This window comes from Moschus berezovskii, chromosome X (genome assembly GCF_049115385.1).
Source record: "Moschus berezovskii isolate FMDL1 chromosome X, NW_MosBer_1.0, whole genome shotgun sequence".
NCBI lineage: Eukaryota > Metazoa > Chordata > Mammalia > Artiodactyla > Moschidae > Moschus > Moschus berezovskii.
Genome location: NC_142488.1, coordinates 35,306,531 through 35,328,859, shown reverse-complemented (window position 1 = coordinate 35,328,859; position 22,329 = coordinate 35,306,531). Strand labels below are relative to the sequence as shown.

The following is a 22,329-nucleotide window of genomic DNA, read 5'->3' as shown; positions in this document are numbered from 1 at the left end:
GGTGTACCCATGTTGTTGCAAATGGCAAGATTTCTTTTTTATAGTGGATGATTGTATATTCCATTTTATGTATTATACCACATCATCTTTACCCATGCATTTGTTGATTGGACACTTAAGACTGTTTCCATATATGCGTTATTATGCATAATGTTACAAACGAACATGGGGGTGAGGATACCTCTTTGAGATCCTGTATTCACTTCTTTTAGATAAATACCCAGTGGAGGGATTGCTGATTGTATGGTATTTACGATTTTCATATTTTGAGGAGCCTGCATACTGTTTTCCATAGTGGCTACACCAATTTACATTTTCACCAGCAGTCACAAGGGTTCACTTTTCTCCATATCCTTGCCAACACTTGTTATTTCTTGTCTTTTTGGTAATAGCCATTCTGACAGGTGTGAGGTGGCATCTCCTAATGGTATTGCTTTGTGTCTCCCTGATGAGTAGTGATAGTTAGCACCTTTTCATGTACCTATTGGTTATCTATGTCTTTATTTTTAAAACTGTCTATTCGGAACCTCTGTCCATATTTTAACTGGATTGTTTTGGGGATTTATAGTTTTTAGCTATTGAATTGTAAGAGTTCCTTACATATTTTGGACAGTAACCCCCTAATCAGATATATGATTTGCAAATATTTTCTCCCATTCAGTAGGGTTGCCTTTTCATTTTGTTGACAGCTTGCTTTGCTATATAGAAGCTATGTAGTTTGATGTAGTCCACTTGTTTATTTTTGCTTTAGTTGCCCATTTTTTTGGTGTCTAGTCCAAAAAAATCATCACCAAAACTGTGTCAAGGAACTTATGACCTATGTTTTCTCCTAGAAATTTTATGGTTTCAGGTCATACATTCAAGTCTTTAATCCATTTTGATAGAATTTTTGCATCGTGTTTAAGATGCACCAGTTTTCCCAGCACCGTTTAATTGCCATGATTGGCATAGAATAATTATGACTTCTCACCAGTACCGGTGAGAAGTCATTCCCCCCCAAATCAGCTTATAGCCTTATGGGTTTGACCCTATATGACATTCAGAAAACTTAAGACCATGTCATCCAGTCCCATTACTTCATCTCAAATACATGGGGAAAGAGTGGCTGACTTTATTTTTGGGGGCTCCAAAATCACTGCAGATGGTGATTGCAGCCATGAAAGTAAAAGACATTTACTCCTTGGAAAGAAAGTTATGACCAACCTAGACAGCATATTAAAAAGCAGAGACATTACTTTGTCGAAGAGGTCCATCTAGTCAAGGCTATGGTTTTTCCAGTGGTCATGTATGGATGTGAGAGTTGGACTATAAAGAAAGCTGAGTGCTGATGAACTGATGCTTTTGAACTGTGGTGTTGGAGAAGACTCTTGAGTGTCCCTTGGACTGCAAGGAGATCAAATGAGTCCATCCTAAAGGAGATCAGTCTTGAGTGTTCATTGGAAGGACTGATGTTGAAGCTGAAACTCCAGTACTTTGTCCACCTCATGCAAAGAGCTGACTCATTGGAAAAGACCCTGATGCTGGGAAACACTGAAGGAGGGAGGAGAAGGGGATGACAGAGGATGAGATGGCTGGATGGCATCACCGACTCAATGGACATGAGTTTGAGTGAACTCCGGGAGTTGTGACAGGGAGGCCTGCTGTGCTGCGGTTCATGGGGTCACAGAGTCGGACATGACTGAGTAACTGAATTGAACTGACCTATTTTTCTCTTGCAGCCTTTGGAATTCTTTATCTTTGGCGGTTTTAATTATGATATGTCTTGGTTTGGGACTGTCTGTGCTTCCTATACCTTGATATCTGTTTCCATTCCCAGGTTCAGGAAATTTTCAGCCATGAAATCATCAAATATATTATTGACCCCTTTCGCTCTCCCTTCTTCTTCTGTGACCCTTATAATGTGAATATCAGTACATTTGACATTGTCTAACAGAAAATCCCTTAAACTGTTTCATTTTTAAAAAATTGTTTTTCTTTTTGCTGTTCGAATTGGATAATTTCCATTATTCTATCAGCCAGATCACTTCTGTGTTCTTCTGTATCTAGTCTGTTATTAGTTCTTTAAGTGTTCATTTCATTTCAGTTACTGTATTCTTCATCTTGACTGGTTCTTTCTTATATTTTCTAGTGCCTTGGTAAAATTCTCACTGAATCCATCTATTCCATGTTTCAGTTGTTAGTACTAATGCTTTGAACTCTTATCTCATTAATTAGTTCTTTCTAGATCACTAGTAGTTTTTTCAGGTGTTGTTTTTTTTTTTACTAGTTGTGTTTCTCCTCTCTTCCTAACCAACGCTGTGCAGATCTCTGTTTACAGCCTTGGTTGTAGAAGAGCCTTTCTGCCAGTCTCCAGTTTGTTTTCAGTGAGAATTGCTCGCTCCACTTGTAGATGTATTTTTGATGTGTTCATGAGGCCAGGTGAGCTCAGCCTCCTCCCGCTCTGCCATCTTGATTTCCTCCCTCCCCTATGTTTTTCTTTGTTTTCTAACTGGAGGATATTTGCTGTATAATGTTGTGTTGGTTTCTGCCCTAGGACAGAGAGAATGTCATAATTATATGCAGATCCCCTCCCTCTTGTGCCTCCCCGCCCCGTCCATCCCACCCTTCTAGGTCATCACAGAGTGCCTGGCTGGGCTCCCTGTGTTTTATATATAACATCTTCCCACTACTTTATACACGATAGAGTATTATATCATTGCTACTTTCTCAATTCTCCTTCCCTCTCCTTTCCCTACTGTGTCCACAAGTTGGTTCTCTACATCTGCATCTCCATTCCTTACCTGCAAATATGTTTATCAGTATTATTTTTGTAGACTCCATATACATGTGTTAATATATCTGCTTTTCTCTTTCTGACGTTTACTCTGTGCAGCAGGCTCTAGGTTCAGCCACGTCACTATCACTGAGTCAAATGTGTTCCTTTTCATGGCTGAGTAATATTCCATTGTGTCTGTGTGCCACATCTTGATCTGTTCATCTGTCAGTGGACATCTAGGTGGCTTCTATGTCCTGACTGTTGTAAATAGTTTTACAGTGAGCACTGGGGTACATGTGTCTTTTTCAGTTGTGGTTTTCTCAAGGTATATGCCCAGTAATGGGATTGCTAGGTCATAGGATAGTTTTATTCCTAGTTTTTTTTAAGGAATCTCCATGCTGTTCTCATAATGGCTGTACCAATTTGCATTTCCACCAACAGCGCAAACAGGGTTCCCTTTCCTCCACATCCTCTCCAGCATTTATTGTTTGTAGATTTTTTTTTTATGGTTGTTCTGATAGGTGTGAGGTGATACCTCACTGTAGTTTTGATTTGTATTTCTGTAATAAGCAATGTTGAGCATCTTTTCATGTGTTTATTGGCCATCTGCCTCCCCTATTTTTTGTTTAAAGACCTGAAAGTTATCAGGAACCTCTACTAGTTAGAGTGCTTTCCATGAGTGTTCTTGAAAATGAAGTATTTTGTGTAGGAATAGTCTGGCAAAAGCAAGAAACAGTAACTCTAATGACAAAAAGACAAATGTCTGTCATTAAAAATGTGATGCGAGTTCATAATAATGTAGTTGACATGGATATTTGGTTATTCCAATCACATAAAACATTTTAAGATGATAATTTGATGTATAACTAATAACAGTCTACTAGGTCAAATCAGAGTTTTAGGAATTTTATAAAATTTCTGGGACTACAATGTTAGTAACATATATATGTCAAATAAAACCTTGAGAAGGTTTACAGTTACTTCTTATTTATTAATATTTACCATATAATTTAACATATCAAATAAACCTAAGTAAAGTCTCTTTGTAAGGAGAGACAACACATCTTTTGATATGTTCCAGGATACTTCTGGAAAATCACAAAAGGAGTTCAAGGTCAGGAAGACTTCATTTGGTAATTTGATTAGGGGGAAGTTTGTCAAAAGAATCTCAAAATATTAAATAGGATCAAAGGTCCTTCTGAAACAATACTGAGTTATCCATTTAATCAAAGTGACAAAGACTTACCAGGGAAATACAGAGAGTTACAAAATTGTAAAAACAACACCTTGCTGCTGCGTCACTTCAGTTGTGTCCGACTCTGCATGACCCCATAGACAGAAGCCCACCAGGCTCCCCTGTCCCCGGGATTCTCCAGGCAAGAACACTGGAGTGGGCTGCCATTTCCTTCTCCAATGTGTGAAAGTGAAAAGTGAAAGTGAAGTCGCTCAGTCATGTCCGACCCCTAGCGACCCCTCGGACTGCAGCCTACCAGGCTCCTCCATCCATGGGATTTTCTAGGCAAGAGTACTGGAGTGGCTTGCCATTGCCTTCTCCGAAACCTTAGCTCTTTTAATAGAGAAGACTGGGTGTTTTTAAGTTGCCAGAGACTTGATAAAACACCAAGCACAGGCAATTATTTTTGATAAAGCATAGGATCTTTGTTTTCTAGGCAACTTTACTAAAAAGTAAAGAGAAACCTTTAGTCTTATCAGGAGCAGACCAGTAGCCCATGAAAATTTTGTCCTTTTAGCAAATGAAAGAAAATTAAGTTTTATATTCCTGTACATACACTACTTAAACTTAAAAAAAAAAAACTTACCATAAAATTATTCCACTTTTAGCTAGCTTGAGTGCTCAAGATAAAGTTCTTTCTCTCTGCCCTCAACTTCCCATATCCATCCAGTTAGATCTTTATGTTACTCTTTTCATTGTGAAACACCCAGTTTTATTTTTTATATTTATGTTTAATTGGAGGATAATGGCTTTACAGTATTGTGCTGGTTTCTGCCATCCATCATCATGAATCAGCCACAGGTATACATCTGTCCTCTCCCTCCTGAACCTCCCTCCCACCCCCGGCCCCTCTAGGTTGTTGCAGAGCACCAATTTCAGCTGCCTGCTTCATACAGCAAATTCCCATTGGCTGTCTGTTTTACATATGGTAATGTATGTTTCCATGTTGCTCTCTCCATATATATCCCACCCCCTCCTTCCTACACAAGTCTGTTCTCTATGTCTGGAAACACCCAGTTTTACTTTAGGATAAAATAACTTTCATTTCCCTTTTAAAAAACGCATCTCCATACATCATATCTTTTCTTAGCCAAAACATCCAGCTTATTTGGCATAGTGATATTTCTTTCTCTTAGTATTTCTAGTAGTTTTAATTACATGTATTAGCATTCTGAACCTGTAGAAACCTGAACTTTTAGCGAAAACTAAGAAGTAAGTACTTGTGAATTTCTGTACAAGTATTCTGCAGAGTGGAACAGATCTGAATACAATTCAAAATTTCTAGAAGCATATGACTTCTCATAGTATAGTATCTTTTAATGTGGCACGTGTCTGCTGACAGATCCCAGTATCTGTAGCTTCTCTGTAGTGAGATGTCAAAGGTGACAAAACCTATATTGGATAATTAATCTATCAATATTTTCTCATTTGGCGTTGATGCAGGTATGTATTGAATTGCCATCATTTATCTTAAGTTAGAAAAACTGTAAGGTTTCAAGTTACCAAAAGATTTGAGTAACTCTTTAAGTAGACATACCATGAAACATAAATTCTGTAGGAAAGTTCACTCCTAAATATGTATCCCAATTATGTCTATTTAATAAGGAGTTTCTTCCCCCTCGCTCTCTCTCCCTCTCCCCCGACACCTCTCCCCGCTGAAACCCCATGGACTGCAGCACGCCAGACTTCCCTGTCCTTCACTATCTCCTGGAGTCTGCTCAAACTCATGTCCATTGATTCCATGATGCCATCCAACCATCTCATCCTCTGTCGCCCCTTCTCCCCCTACCCTCAATCTTTCCCAGCATCAGGGTCTTTTGCAATGAGTTGAATCTTTCATTAGGTGACCAAAGTATTGGAGCTTAAACTTCAGCATCAGTCTTTCCAGTGAATATTCAGGGTTGATTTCCTTTAGACTGGACTGGTTTGATTTCTTTGCTGTCCAAGGGACTCTCAGGAGTCTTTTCCAACACCATAGTTTGAAAGCTTAATTCTTCAGCGCTCAGCCTTCTTTATGATCCAACTCTTCATCTGTACATGACTACTGGAAAAATCATAATTTTGACTATAGACACCTTTGTTGGCAAAGTGATGTCTCTGCTTTTCAATACACTGTCTAGGTTGTCACAGATTTTCTTCCAAAGAGCAAGCATCTTTTAATTTCATGGCTGCAGTCACCGTCTGCAGTGATTTTAGGGTCAAAGAAAAGAAAGTCTGTCTCTGTTTCTATTTTTCCCCCATCTATTTGCCATGAAGTGATGGGACCAGATGCCATGATTTTAGTCTTTTGAATGTTGAGTTTTACACAGGTTTTTCACTCTCTTCTTTTACCTTCAATAAGAGGCTCTTTAGTTCTTCTTTGCTTTCTTCCATTAAAGTGGTATCATCTTCATATCTGAGGTTGTTGATATGTCTCTCTGCAATCTTGATTGCAGCTTGTGAGTCATCCAGCCCAGCATTTCGCATGATGTACTCTGCATATAAGTTAAATAAGAAGGCTGAGAATATACAGCCTTGACATACTCCTTTCCCAATTTTCAGCCAGCCTTTTGTTCTATGTCCGGTTCTGTTGCTTCTTGACCTGTATACAGATTTCTCAGGAGGCAGGTAAGGTGGACTGGTATTCCCATCTCTTGAAAAATTTTCCACATAGTCAATAAAATAGAAGTAGATGTTTTTCTGGAATTCTCTTGCTTTTCCGTTGATCCAGCAGATGTTGGCAATTTGTTCCCTGGTTCTTCTGCCTTTCCTAAATCTAACTTGTATATCTGAAAGTTCTCAGTTCACGTACTGTTGAAGCCTAGCTTGAAGGATTTTGAGCATTTCTTTGCTAGTATGTGAAACGAGCACAACTGTGTGGTAGTCTGAACATTCTTTGGCATTGACCTTCTTTGGGATTGGAATGAAAACTTTTGGAATGAAATTGGAATGAAAACAGGACCTTTTCCAGTCTTGTGGCCACTGCTGTGTTTTCAAATTTGCTGGCATATTGAGTGCAACACTTTCACAGCATCATCTTTCAGGATTTGAAATAGCTCAACTGCAATTCCATCACCTCCACTAGCTTTCTTCGTAGTGATGCTTCCTAAAGCCCACTTGACTTTGCACTCCAGGATGTCTGGCTCTAGGTGAGTGATCACACCATCGTGATTATCTAGGTCATGAAGATCATTTTTGTATAGTTCTTCTGTGTATTCTTGCCACCTCTTCTTAGTATCTTCTGCTTCTGTTAGGTCCATACCATTTCTGTCCTTTATCGAGCCCATCTTTGCCTGAAATGTTTCCTTGGTATCTCTGATTTTCTTGAAGAGATCTCTAGTCTTTCCCATTCTATTGTTTTCCTCCATTTCTTTGCATTGATCACTGAGGAAGGCTTTCTTACGTCTCCTTGCTATTCTCTGGAACTCTGCATTCACTTGGGTATATGTTTCCCTTTCTCCTTTGCCTTTTGCTCTCTTCTTTTCTCAGCTATCTGTAAGACCTCCTCAGATAACGCCTTTGCCTTCTTGCATTTGTTTTTCTTTGGAATGGTTTTGGTCACCACCTCCTATACAATGTTATGAACCTCCATGCATAGTTCTTTAGGTACACCTGTCTATCAGATCTAATCCCTTGAATCTATTTCTGACTTCCACTGTATAATCATAAGGGATTTGATTTAGGTCATATCTGAATGGTCTAGTGGTTTTCCCTACTTTCTTCAAAGTAAGTCTGAATTTTGCAATAAGGAGTTTATGATCTGAGCCACATTCAGATCCCAGTCTTCCTTCTCCTGACTGTATAGAGCTTCTCCATCTCTGGCTGCAAAGAATATAATCAATCTGATTTTGGTATTGACCATCTGGTGATGTCCATGTGTAGAGTCGTCTTTATATTGCTGTAAGATGGAGTTTGCTGTGACCAGTGTGTTCTCTTAGCAAAACTCTTGTTAGCCTTTGCCCTGCTTCATTTTTTACCCCAAGGTCAAACTTGCTGTTACTTCAGGCATCTCTTGACCTCCTACTTTTTCATTCCAGTCCCCTACAATGAAAAGGACATCTGTTTTTCTTTCGGTGTTAGTTCTAGAAGGTCTTGTAGGTCTTCATCGAACCGTTAAACTTCAGCATTTACCAGGGCTTCCCTGCTGGCTCAGCTGATAAAGAATCCAACTGCAATGTAGGAGGCCTGGCTTTGATCCCTGGGTTGGGAAGATGCCCTGGAGAAGGGAACAGCTACTCACTCCAGTATTCTGGCCTAGAGAATTCCATGGACTGTATAGTCCATGGGGTTGCAAAGAGTTGGACATGACTGTGCGACTTTCACTCTTCAGCATTGCTGGTTGGGACATAGACTTGGATTACTGTGATATTGAATAGTTTGCCTTAGAAACAGAGATCATTCTGTCATTTTTGATACTGCACCCAAGTACTGCATTTCGGACTCTTTTGTTGACTGTGAGGGCTACTCCATTTCTTCCAACGGATTCTTGCCCATAGTAGTAGATAAAATGGTCATCTAAATATAATTCACCCATTCGGGTTCATTTTTGTTCAGTGATTCCTAAAATGTCAATGTTCACTCTTGCCATCTCCTGTTTGACCACTTCCAATTTGCCTTTCTTCATGGACCTGACATTGCAGGTTCCTGAACAATATTGTTCTTTACGGCATCAGACTTGACTTTCACCACCAGACACATCCACAACTGGGCAACGTCTCCACTTTGGCACAGCCTTTTTTTTTCTTTCTGGATCTATATCTCCACTCTTCTCCAGTAGGAAATTGGACACCCACCGACCTTGGAGGCCTGTCTTCCAGTGTCATATCTTTTTGCCTTCGTCCCTTGTACTGCAAGGAGATCCAACCAGTCCATTCTAAAGGAGATCAATCCTGGGTGTTCATTGGAAGGACTGATGCTAAAGCTGAAACTGCAATACTTTGGCCACCTCATGCGACGAGCTGACTCACTGGAAAAGACTCTGATGCTGGGAAAGGTTGGGGGCGGGAGGAGAAGGGGACGACGGAGAATGAGATGGCTGGATGGCATCACCGACTGTGGACATGAGTTTGAGTGAACTCCGGGAGTTGGTGATGGACAGGGAGGCCTGGCGTGCTGTGATTCATGGGGTCACGGAGAGTCGGACACGACTGAGCGACTGAACTGAACTGCTCATCAGTCTATTGTAGATAGCATACATACAGGTGTATGTTCACAGCCAGCCAGCCAGTGTGTGCCTTCTGGTTGAAGTATTGAATCAGTTGACATTTAAGATAATTATTAATATGTATGTTCCTATTGTCATTTTTTAATTGTTTTGGGTTCATTTTTATAGGTCTTTTTCTCTTCCCTTCTTTTGTTATCTTCTCTTGTGATTTGATGCATAACTTTAGTGTTGTGTTTGGATTCATTTTTCTTTTTATGTCTGTGTATCTGTTGTAGATTTTTGGTTTGTAGTTCCTATGAGGATTTTTCCCCATGAGGTTTTGATACTGCATTCTCTATATGTACAAGGTTGTTTTAGTTTCCGTTATCTCAATTTCCAGTTCATTCCCAGTATCTTGCACTTGTACTCTCCTCATGATTGCTGGTTTTGATATCATATTTGTGTGCAGATTATTTCTCACTTGTACCGTTTATTTGCTTTCACTGGTGAGCTGTCCCACTGGTAATTGTCTTGTTTCTGCTTGTGGCCTTTTTTTTTTCCCTGCCCCAGAGAAGTTCCTTTAGGCTTTGATGTAAAGATGGTCTCATGGTGCTGGATTCCATTAGTTTCTGCTTGTCTGTAAACCTTTTGATTTTTCTGACAAATCTGAACAAGAGCTTTGCTGGGAAGACTTCTTGACTGTTATTTCTTGCCTTTCATCACTTTAAATATATCATGCTTCTCACTTCTGGCCTGCAAAATGTCTGCTGAAAAACCAGCTAATAACCTTATGGGAGTTCTCTAGTATGTTATTTATTGCTTTTCCCTTTATTATGTGTTAATATTTTTTCTTTGTTTTTATAATTTTTTTCAGTTTGATTAGTATGTGTCTCAGCATATTCCTCCATAAGTTTATCTTACCTGGGACTCTGTGTATTTACTGGACTTTGTTTCCTTTCTCATGTTAGGGGAGTTTTTGGCTATTATCACTTCTAATATTTACTCAGGGCCTTTCTTTCTCTCTTCTCCTTCTGGGACCCCCTAGAATGGGAATGTTGGTGCATTTAACGTTGTCCCAGAGGTCTCTGAGACGGTCCTCATTTATTTTCATTCTTTTGTCTGCATTTTGTTCTGCAACAGTGATTTCCACTATTCTTTCAGCCGACTAGTCGTTGTTCTGCCTCCATTATTCTGCTAGTGGGTCCTTTTAGTGTCTTTTTCATTCCAGTGGTTGTATCGCTAATTCATTTGTTTGTTCTTTAACAGTTAAATGTCTCTTGTATCTTTCTTAATCTGTGCCTCCATTCTTTTCCAAAATCCTGGAACATCTTCACTATCATCATCCTTGCCAATCTCCACTTCATTTGGGTTTTTATCTTGTTCCTTCACCTGGAACATATTTGCCATCTCTCAGTTTTTCTAACTTTCTCTTTTGGGGGTCTCCTTTCTGCTGGCTGCAGGATTGCAGCTCATTTTCTTCCTGTTATCTGTCCCCTGGTGTGTGAGTTTAGTCCTGGGGCAGGCTTCCAAGTGGGAGGCACTAGTACACCTCCTTAAAGTTGTTAGGAGGTGCTGGCACCTGATGTTCACGACAGGATATTTATATTTGTCCATTGTGTAGCAACATCATGGCAAGTACTGCACCCATGGGACCGCATCAGGTCAGGGGGCAAAGAGCACAACAGTTGTGAGTGAGGCAGAGTGAGACGGTGACAGAGAGACCGTAGGCCTCTTGTTGTATTTTCCCTTTCATTGTAGCCACCAGTTTCCTGTCACAAGGCTCTCTCTCTGTTCTGGGTTAAGTCTCTTAGTCTAGGCATGACCTACCAACGTGACTGTCATAAGAAGAGGTCTCTTACCTTCCTTACCTATAGGAATCCTTTCATCCTGCCTTTAACCCAGAGCCTCCCCTTGGGCAGTGGCAACAGCCTGGTGATCCAGTCTCCCTTCATAAGCTCTCCTTGGCCTTGAGATATGGCGTACCCTCACACACATTCATAGTCAATTTAGTCAATTAAAGTCTCTATAATTAATGGTCTACTCACCTCGCCCTTGAGCACACTACTCTAGGTATACTGCTGAGTTATTGTAACAGCTGTGAAACTTTGGGATAAGATACTGAACATAGTATTCAACCTAGGCAGTATGTGAAAGCACACAGCAGCTAAACAGACCTCAAGTAAGCAGTGTTCCTCCTCCTTTTTTGTGAAGTATTTGAGAAGGATTGGTATTAATAATTCTTTGAATGTTTTGTACATTTTACCAGTGAAATGGTCTGGTCCTTGTCTTTTGTTGGGAGGTTTTTTAAAAATAATCTCCTCAGTAGTAATTGGAGAAGGCAATGGCACCCCACTCCAGTACTCTTGCCTGGGAAATCCCATGGATGGAGGAGCCTGGTAGGCTGCAGTCTGTGGGGTCGCTAAGGTTCGGACACGACTGAGCGACTTCACTTTCACTTTTCACTTTCACACATTGGAGAAGGAAGTGGCAGCCCACTCCAGTGTTCTTGCCTGGAGAATCCCAGGGACGGGGGAGCCTGGTGGGCTTCCGTCTATGGGGTCACACAGAGTCGGACACAACTGAAGTGACTTAGCAGCAGCAGCAGTAGTAATTGTTCATATTTTCTAGTCATGATTCAGTCTTGGTGTTTGTACATTTCTAGTAATTTATTTTAGTCTAGGTTGTCAAACTTGTTGGCATATGATTGTTCATTGTAGCCTCTTACAGTTTCTGTGGTATCAGCTGTAATATCTCCTATTTTCTGATTTTTATTTCAGTCCTCCTTTTTTCTCAGGAGTCTAAAGGCTTGTCAATAAAGAACCAGCTCTTAGTTTCACTGATTTTTCTATTGCCTTTTTAGTTCCCATTTCATGTATTCCACTCTGATCTGTTATTTCCTTTCTTCTACTAACTTTGGCCTTTGTTTTTCCTTCTTTTTCTAGTTCTTTGAGGTATGAACTTAGGTTGTTTCTAATTTTTGTTTTTTGATATAGGAATTTATTGCGATGAACTTCTTTTTAAAACTGCTTTTGCTTCATCCCATAAGTTTTGGTATGTTTTATTTCCATTTCATCTGTCTTGGGAATTTTTTTCCCTTTGATCTCTTCATTGACACATTGGTTGTTCATATGTTGTTTAATCTCTGCATATTTCTGAATTTTCCAGAGAAAGGGGTCAGTAGAACAAGAGTATATAACACTTGTAAATATTCATGCACCCAACATAGTGGGTACCTCAATATATAAAGCAAATATTAACGGCACTAAAGGGAGAAATAGCAGTTTATAATGATAGTAGGGGACTTTAATACCTCACTTTCATCAATGGACAGATCAACCAGACAGAACATCAGCCTTAAATGTGAATGATAATGACAATCATAAGTTGTATTATGAACCCTTGATCAATTGATACATCTCCAGGCAATAACGTTGGCATAACAAACACATATCAATATGTTTTTAGAGAGTGATACAATTAGCATTAATGTATAAAGCTGTTAAAGCTTAACACTGATCAGGGGTTATTATACAACTTAAGAGTTGTCATTATCATTCACATTTTGCTCTGTTAGGTTTTTGTTCCAACCTTGTATATTTTATAAACACAAATGTATTACCATAACATTTTCAAAACTGACACGTTGAGAAATTTCTCATTTCCACAAGATCACTCTAGGTGAAATAATAGCCACAGGACTAAAGAAAAATGCCACCAGAAAGTACAGAATGTCCTTCCAGGGAAAAGAGCAGTGAAACCGTGTATTTGAAATAGATGCTTGGTCCTCCTGCGCAGAATGCCAGCTATACTGCCTCTAATGAAATATTACAGTGCTTTATTTAGTACGAAATGCACAAGTACAAAAAAAAATGTTTTACTCAAATGCAGATGTCCACTATTCATTTACATAACAAATCACTGGCCAGTTACTAGCTTCTGTAAAAATCGCCAGGTCGATTATGTCTTGCAACAATGAAGTATAGGTATAAATTTATTGCTGTTTTGTTGGTTAAATGTTTTCTTACTGCTTTGCAGTTCCTCTAGTCATTCCTCTGTTGTTCTTTGCCTTTGTGATTTGATGATTTTCTTTAACAGTACGCTTTAAGTGTCTACTATAGGTTTTTGCTTTATGGCTACCATGAGGCTTACACATGCAAGTTATCCATAAGTTGTTGTAAATCTGAACACATTCTGAAGTGCTACATTCCTACTCCTCCCCGCTCCATTATGCTTTTCATATCACATTTTACATCTTTGTATCTTGTATATCCCTTACATACAGTTAACCCTAGAACAACATGGGTTTGAACTGCGCAGGCTCACTTATATATGGATTTTTTTCACTAAACTTGTAGTACAGGACTACACAATGTACACTTGGTTGAATCTACAGATGTGGAGCTATTCTATGGGAATTTTCAAGCGGGTTGGCACACCTAACCCCTGTTATTCAGGGGTCAACAGTAATGGGATTGTAGTTAGTTATTTTTACTACTCGGAGAAGGCAATGGCAAGCCACTCCAGTACTCTTGCCTAGAAAATCCCATGGATGGAGCAGCTTGGTAGGCTGCAGTCCGTGGGGTCGCTAAGGGTCGGACACAACTGAGCGACTTAACTTTCACTTTTCACTTTCACACACTGGAGAAGGAAATGGCAACCCACTCCAGTGTTCTTGCTTGGAGAATCCCAGGGACGGGGGAGCCTGGTGGGCTTCCATCTATGGGGTCACACAGAGTCGGACACGACTGAAGTGACTTAGCAGTTAGCATTTTTACTACTACTCTTGTCTTTTAACATTCATACTGGCTTTATAAATGATTAACCTACCACTTTACTAAATTATGTACCATTTTATTACATTATTTACCTTTACCAGTGAGATTTAATTAGTACCCTTTGCAGCTTAAAGAAAATTCTGTAACATTTCTTATAAAGCTGGTGATGAACTCCTTTGCCTTTTGCTTGTCCAAAAAACCCTCTTCCCAACTCTGAATAACTATTTAGATGGGGAGTGTGTTCTTGGTTGGAAGTTTTTTTCCTTTCAGCACTTTGAATATATCATGCCACTCCGTCCTGGCCTTCAACATTTCTGCTGAAAAATCTACTGCTTGTCTTATGTATGTTACATATTTTTCTTTTGCTGCTTTTAAAAGTCTCTTCTTAACTTTAATCTTTTTAATTAAAATCTGTCTTGGTGTGTGTCCCTTTGGGAAACCTGGAGAGTTCCAAACAAGATGAACCCAATCTGGATGTCTGTTTCCTTCCCCATTCTTTCCTTAAAATATCTTTCCACTCCTTTCTCTCTCTCCTCCTCCCTAAAATGCAAATCTTAAGTCAGTTCAGTGTTGTCCCCAAAGTCTTTTTTTCTTTCCTCAAAATTTTTTATTAGAAAACTGAAATTTACAATGTGTTTATATCACTCACTGAGTACATGGCATTTAAAAACATCATCATTACAGAAAGATAACAAAAATACAAAGTCTTAAAACCTATAGGATATGGAAAACATTATCCACTGAGGCCTTAAATGTAGTAGACTTTACATAAGAAGGAAAAGCAATGAGTATACAAGTATCCAGCCAGTTTAAGAAGTTATCAAAATAAACAGAATAATCATAAAGAAAAGAAAGCAAGTAATACATAACAGGTATTAATGCAATAAAAATAAAGATAAAATTGAGAGGCTCAACAGAGTCAAAGCTGCCTTAAAAAGCTTCTCTAAAAAGGGAAACATCAGGTAACAATAATCAACAAGAAAAATCTTGCAAATAAACAATACTCAAAATGGGAATTACTCATAGAAGCATTAAGAATATAAATAATAGAAACAACTTTATGCCTATACATTCGAAGATTAGTTGTCTCATATACAGGGCTATCGTTACCGTCTTTCTAAATTCCATATATATGCGTTAGTATACTGTATTGGTGTTTTTCTTTCTGGCTTATTTCACTCTGTATAATAGGCTCCAGTTTCATCCACCTCATTAGATCCCCAGTCTTTTAAGCTATCTTCATTCTTTTTTTTTTTTCTTTTCGCTGCTCTGACTGGGTGAGTTTCACTCACCTGTCTTCAAATGCATTGAGCTTTTCTGCTTCATCTAGTCTGCTGCTGAGCCCCTCTAGTGTATTCTTCAGCTCTTTAACTTCCATTTGAGGTTATCACTGTGTGTGACCATTCCTCTCCTGTGTTCAGTAGCACCTTTATGATCACTGTTTTGAGCTCTTCATCAGATAAGTCACTTACCACTGTTTCGTTCAAGGTTTTCTTCTGATGTTTCATCATTCCTCTCTTCATTTTCCTTGACTCTGTGTTGGTTTCTATTCAGTAGATGAAACCACCACCTCTCCCAGTCTTGAAGAAGTAGTTTACAAAAGAAGAACCTTGTCATTCAACCCTGTCCTACCTCTTGGTTGCCTGTCAAACCTTTGTGATTGTTCAAGCAGCCCATTTTATTTCTATTGGCTCCTAGTCCTTGGGGGTGTGCCAAGACATTTCAGTGACCCAAAGACGAGGATCACCATGAGCACCTACATTCAGGCTGATGAGAAGCCAGACCTCAAACAGCAGCTTTTAAAATGTGCGAACATACTCTATAGTCCTGTGGCACCACAAGGGTAAGTCATCTGACTACCAGGGCCCAGTGGTATAGACTTGTGTCCTAGGCAGCAGTCGGGGTGCGAGAGTGCAAAGGCACCATCCACTGGTTTTCATCCATAGACAGCCCTCAGAAATCCCTATATCTAAGCACCAAACCAGAATCTTGCTCCTCAGCTTGAAGTTCTACGACAAGCAAAGAAGGATTTTTCACACAAAAATTGGGCTGTGCCCTGAGAGTGGTAGCCAGCCAGGGACTATTATATCTGTTCCACTATTGAGAGGTCCACAAACACAGGACCCGCTAGCCATCACAGCCAGGTAATTGGGGGCAGCAGACACATGTACAAGCTCCCCTCTGGGGGGTGCTGGTGCTCTGGAGAGGACTATAGGGGGCCGTAGCTGTCTGTTTCCGTACAGATCTGCCCCTCAGGCCATGGCTGTGACATAAAGCCTCTTTCCCAGAAGGACTTGGCACCTGAGTGCTACTTCTTGCTCTGCCCTGGGTGACCTGTGTGCACAAGCCCTACCAGAGCCAGACACCCAGAGACAACCCTCAGAAATTGGGGCTGCACACAAAGGTACATGCCCCTTTCCAGTATGCCAAGGTGGCCCCTGCCGTCCTCCACCCCCAGAGCATTGCATTAGGCCTAAAAGATGGCTATGTTATCTCAGAGGCCTGTGCCTCAGGCCGATTGATGCTTTAAGATCAGCAAGTGAGTCTCTTTCATAGGAAGTCTGGGTGCTTCTGAGTTTGCTGCCATCCTGCTAAATACAGTTGGGATGCCCCCACGTGAGCTCAAATCCTTTACTCCTCAAGGAGAACAGCTCATGTTTCTGAGATCCCTGCCAATGATAGGGCCTCACACGACGGGTGGGGTCTATGGGGAGGTTGTGTCCCAGCCTTTCCTACCCAGCTCAGTGTAGGGTTTTTTTCTTGGTTCACCTGATGAGTAGAAGTTGCTCTGCTAGTTTTTTAGTTTTTTTCCAGAAAACAGTTGTTCCCTGTGTAGATCTGATGTGTCCACAGAAGGAAGTGCAGTCTGGGTCTTCCTACATTGGTATATTCAACTGCAACCCTAAAATACCAGGCAGTTTTTAATGCTGCTTTCAAGGGATATTTTGGGACTTGAGAGTTCTCCTGTTGCCTCTTATACTGGGACGGCTATCAGTTCCCACCTCAAGTATCCCGAATCTGAACCTTTACTCTTTTACAACCATTACCATTATACCTAAATTACAGAGTTTTTTACTTTATGTAAGCTGTATGCTACCTAGCAAAATAATAATCCCCATAATTATTTTTTAAAAGATAGAACTGTACCACAGCTTTCTTATCCATTCGTCTGCAGATGGACATCTAGGTTGCTTCCATTTCCTGGCTATTACAATGGAGTATTACACAGCCATTAAAAAGAATGCATTTGAATCAGTTCTAATGAGGTGGATGAAACTGGAGCCTATTATACAGAGTGAAGTAAGCCAGAAAGAAAAACACCAATACAGTATACTAATGCATATATATGGAATTTAGAAAGATGCAAATGATAACCCTGTATACGAGACAGCAAAAGAGATGCAGATGTATAGAACAGTCTTTGGGACTCTGTGGGAGAGGGTGAGGGTGGGATGATTTGGGAGAATGGCATTGAAACATGTATGTTGTCATATGTGAAACGAATCACCAGTTCAGGGTTGATGCATGTTACAGGATGCTCGGGGCTGGTGTGCGGGGATGACCCAGAGGGAGGATAAGGAGAGGAGGGAGGTGGGAGGGAGGTTCAGGAAGGGGAACTTATGTACACCCGGGGCGGATTCATGTCAATGTATGGCAAAACCAACCAATATAATATTGTAGAATAATTAGCCTCCAATAAAAAATAAATAAAAGATAGAACTGTAACTTCTGAACACACTTGAGTCATTTCTAATGAGGCGGGTGAAGTTAAGTCAAAAAGAGAAGACAAATATCATATCATATTGCATCTATATGGAATCTAGAAAGATGGTACTGATGATCCTGTCTGCAGGGCAGCAAAGGAGACACAGAGAACAGACTTGTAGACACAGCAGGGGAAGGAGAGGGTGGGGTGGCTTAAGAGAGTAGCATTGAAACATACACATTACCATATGGAAAACAGCCAGTGGGAATTTGCTCTATGATGCAGGGTGCCCAAAGCCAGTGCTCTGTGACAACCTAGGGGGTGGGAGGTTTAAAAGGGAGGGGACATATGTATATCTGTGGCTGATTCATGCTGATGTATGGCAGAAACCATCACAGTACTGTAAAGTAATTATCCTCCAATTAGAAATAAAAGAAAAACTGTACCTTGTTCTTCATCCCCCAGCCATATCATTTACAACTTATAGTAAAATAAGTTGACACCATACTTATCATAAATATTGCTTCTCAGCAAATTGTATACACTCAGTGGGAATTTTCCAGAGAATGCCTTACCATTTATATGGTACTTCATAATTTACAAGTAGTCTGTTTTCTCAGAAGTTAGATCTACATAGTCCTACTCTTTTGATGAAGGAAAGAACACAAAGTAACTTTTACAGGCATTTTTTTTTTTACCCTAGAACATCCATCTAAAGACTCTTAACAGTGTTCAGCGACCTCTTGCTGGAATATTCCGACTTGCTCTCAACAAGGCAGCTTTTGGAGTTAGGATTGTGGCTTCTGTCCCTTGTCTCTGGTGGTCTTTCCTTCCTTGTCATGCTTGTTCAGTAAGAGGGAGCATGAGTGCGGAGTATAAATGCTGCCGGGCCCTCAGCAATACAGACTCACTGGGCACATCACCCACTGCCAAACTTTACCACATAGGCAGGTTCTGAGCTGATTACTCAAAGACTGGAAAAATATTCTTGGCTTTACTCTTTGAATTTAGGAATAGGGTCCTTCAGGCCTTGAGTCACTCAAATTCTACTTTAAAATGGTACTGAGAAAATTCAAATCAGAAAAGCAGACATTTTATAATAAAATAGCAACAAATTTGGTTTGATAGAATCTTTCACGTATTTACCTACTGTGATGAAACATCTATCTTTTGGGGCTCTTGCCTCTGAAATAATTGTCAAAAACTAGAAAATATATAAAAAGCAATAAATAACAACCAATGGATCACTGAAGGAAAAAAAAAATTCGTCTCTAGGTAAACAAAAGCATGACAATCCAAAACATATGGGATGCAGCAAAAGCAGGGAAGTTTACAGCAATACAGTCTTACCTCAGGGAACAAGAAAAAAGCTCAAATAATCTAACCTTACACTTATAGCGGAGAAGACAATGGCAAGCCACTCCAGTACTTTTGCCTAGAAAATCCCATGGACGGAGGAGCCTGGTAGGCTGCAGTCCATGGGGTCACCAAGAGTCAGGCACGACTGAGTGACTTCACTTTTCACTTTCACACATTGGAGAAGGAAATGGCAACCCACTCCAGTGTTCTTGCCTGGAGAATCCCAGGGATGGGTGAGCCTAGTGGGCTGCCATCTATGGGGTCGCAGAGTCAGACATGACTGAAGCGACTTAGCAGCAGCAGCAGCAACACTTATAGCAGCTAGAGAAAGAACAAACAACCCCAAAGTTAGTAGAAGGAAAGAAATCATAAAGATTAAAACACAAATAAATAGAAAACAATAGAAAAGATTAGTGAAAGTGAAAACTGCTTCCTTGAAAAGATAAACATAATTCATAAACCTTTAGCCAGACTCATCAAGAAAAAAGAGAGAGGGCACAAACCTAACATTAGGAATGAAAAGGAGAACTAACACACCGCAGAAATACCAAGGATTATAAGGCAACTGTATAAAATGGACAGATTCTTAGAAAGGTACAGTGTCCCAAGATTCAACTAGGAAGAAATACAAAATATGAACAGACGTGTCACAAGTACTAAAACTGTGATTTAAAAACTCCCAACAAATGCTAAGGCACAGATTTGTAATCCCTAGGTCCGCTTACCATAATGAGAGCCGATCTTTTAGGGTGCTGGTGGAAGGTCATGGGATCTGAAACCTGACATCAGTGTTTCAAAACATGAAGAAAACAATCTCTCATTATTAATAAGTATGTAAGTACATGTAAAAAAAAAAAAAACCCAACCAAAAAAGTCCAGGACTAGATGGCTTCACAGGTGAATTCTATCAAACATTTAGAGACGAGTTAACACTTATCCTTCTGAAACCCTTCCACAAAATTGCAGAGGAAGGAACACTCCCAACCTCATTCCATGACACCACCATCACCCTGTTACCCAAACCAGATAAAGATACCACAAAAAAAGAAAATTACAGGCCATTATCACTAATAAACATACATAGACACAAAAATCCTCAACAAAATACTGGTAAACTGAACACAACAGTACATACATTTAAAGGATCATACACCACGATCAAATGGGATTTATCCCAGGCATGCAAGGGTTCATCCATATCTGAATGGTCTGCCAGACCCCTCTGATCCCTTGAGATTCATTATCTATGTAATTTTAGCATTATATAAAATTACTAAATCCCTTTCTTTCATTAAAATTTTCTTTCTTAAACTTCCATCGCCTCTAAAGCACTGTTTTACTGAGTCTTGAAATCACTTATTTGCTTTCTGAATATCTTCTGGCTGTTTCCAGTAAGAAAAGAACAATCTAAATAGCTTAGAGAGACATAAACCTGGTTTGTCTATTTGAATGACAGTTATTTTATTTGATTTTAAGTGAGTATTTCCCTGATTCTCTTGCCTCAAGGACAAAGTCAGTCTAGTTTCCAAAGAAATAAATCTGGCAGTACCTTTTTATTCAGATCAATGAATGTTACTTGCTTTCAAACTACACATTTAGTATGATGAGATTGAATTTTCTAGGAAACTGTCCAAGTTTGACATACCTTATGCATCAGGACAGACTGCTTTTTGCTTTGCTCTGACACCAGGCCTGTTGCATTCAAATGCCAGCTCCAACATTTGTGTGCTAAGTGACCTTGGGTTTTATTGCAAGGTAACATCTCTGAGCCTTCATTTCCTCATCTGCAAGTGGGGATGATAAGTATGCCTTCATTATTAGGTGCAGCTTGCAAATTGCGTTGCTATTGGTAAAGTAAAAGGCTGCTGTGATGACTCTATTCTTGTCTAAGCTTTGTCTTTAAAACAGAATCACACTTTTATTTTCAAGGGTTAAAGTTTTTTCTCCCAAAGGAAAAACAAAATCACAATGTTGCTGCTTTTTTGCAAGTGTGCCAAGGAAACCAGAGAAATTGATTTACACCAGCCAAGCATGAAAATAAAAAGAACCATTTTCATGTGCATTACTGATTATCCAAAAGTGACTGGACAAGATTAAAAATTCATTTTTATATTCCATTTATTCTAAGAGTAACATTATATAATTATTTGAAATCACACATTATTTGTGTTTTGTGGTTAGGAGGAGATGGTGATCTGAGAGATGGCAAAGAGAGGAGAAATCCTTATCTCTATAGATTAAGAAAGTTACCTACAAGGTAGATACTTGGTAGTTCTCTGTAAGTAGATTAATAAAAATTTTATTGAGGTTTAGTACAGTTTGATTCCAAATTTCAAAAAAATGTACATTTGTGTAAGGATTCGACTGAGAGTTGGAAGAGAGTAGTTGTAAACCAAAAATGTTAATAGTGATTATATCTTTGCAATGTAATTAAAGATGATTGGTTTTTCCTTTTCAGATATCTCTGCATTAGTAAATTTTTATATAATCTATATATTCTGTAATAAAGTTGGCAATACTAAAAGTAACAGTTATACAAAAATAGCATATACTTTTATTGTCTACAAAAAGCTTCATGAGTTTTCAACCTGGATTATTAACTGACTGTTTCACTAATAAAAATTTAATTTCCAGTTTGGGGTATTGTCCTAAAATAAATGCTATATACTTTGGGATTATAGTATGTCTACTCTTGGCTTGTTTTAATGTTGTACCTTGCATATTTTCACCTGTACACAGCCTTTACTAAATCATACCATATTTCTTACAGCATATCGAACTTTTATCTTAGAATCACAGAATGTTGGAATAATAATGTACCTTATACGATGACCAAGTTTAGGGGTGGAACACTGTGGGTCATTCTTAGACCCACAGAGTACTTTAAAAGCCTTTATGACTAATAAAAGATAGTGCTATGAAACAAAGAGTTTTAGTGCCCACAGTCTGACCTTCTGCTAGGTATTCAAATACTATCAGTAGCCTGCAAACAAATGTTGTGAGGAGAAAAAAACCAACATTATTGGCTAAGTTTAAGCATTGGGGGTGGTGTTTGTACCAAGGTTTGGTATATAGATTACTCCAATTTGAAGCAGAGACTTATGATACACAAGTGTTAATCACTCAGTTGTGTCCGACTCTTTGCGACCCCATGGACTGTAGCCCACCAGGCTCCTCTGTCCATGGGATTTCCCAGGCAAGAATACTAGAGTGGGTAGCCATCCTCTTCTCCAGGGGATCTTCCCAACCCAGGGATCGAACCCACGTCTCCTGTGTCTCCTGCATTGCAGGCGGATTCTTTACCATCTGAGCTACCTGGGAAGGCCATGATATACAAAAATTCATTATAATCACCACTGCTTACTGAATGTTTAGATG

The 22,329-nt window shown here is 39.5% G+C and overlaps 1 protein-coding gene across 1 annotated transcript in view; it reads left to right on the top strand.

Annotated features, from left to right (window-relative positions):
- The window catches only part of PRRG1 (proline rich and Gla domain 1), a 145,446-nt gene that overhangs the window by 118,988 nt on the left and 4,129 nt on the right, over window positions 1-22,329 (top strand). The gene's annotated exons all lie outside the window — the stretch shown is intronic.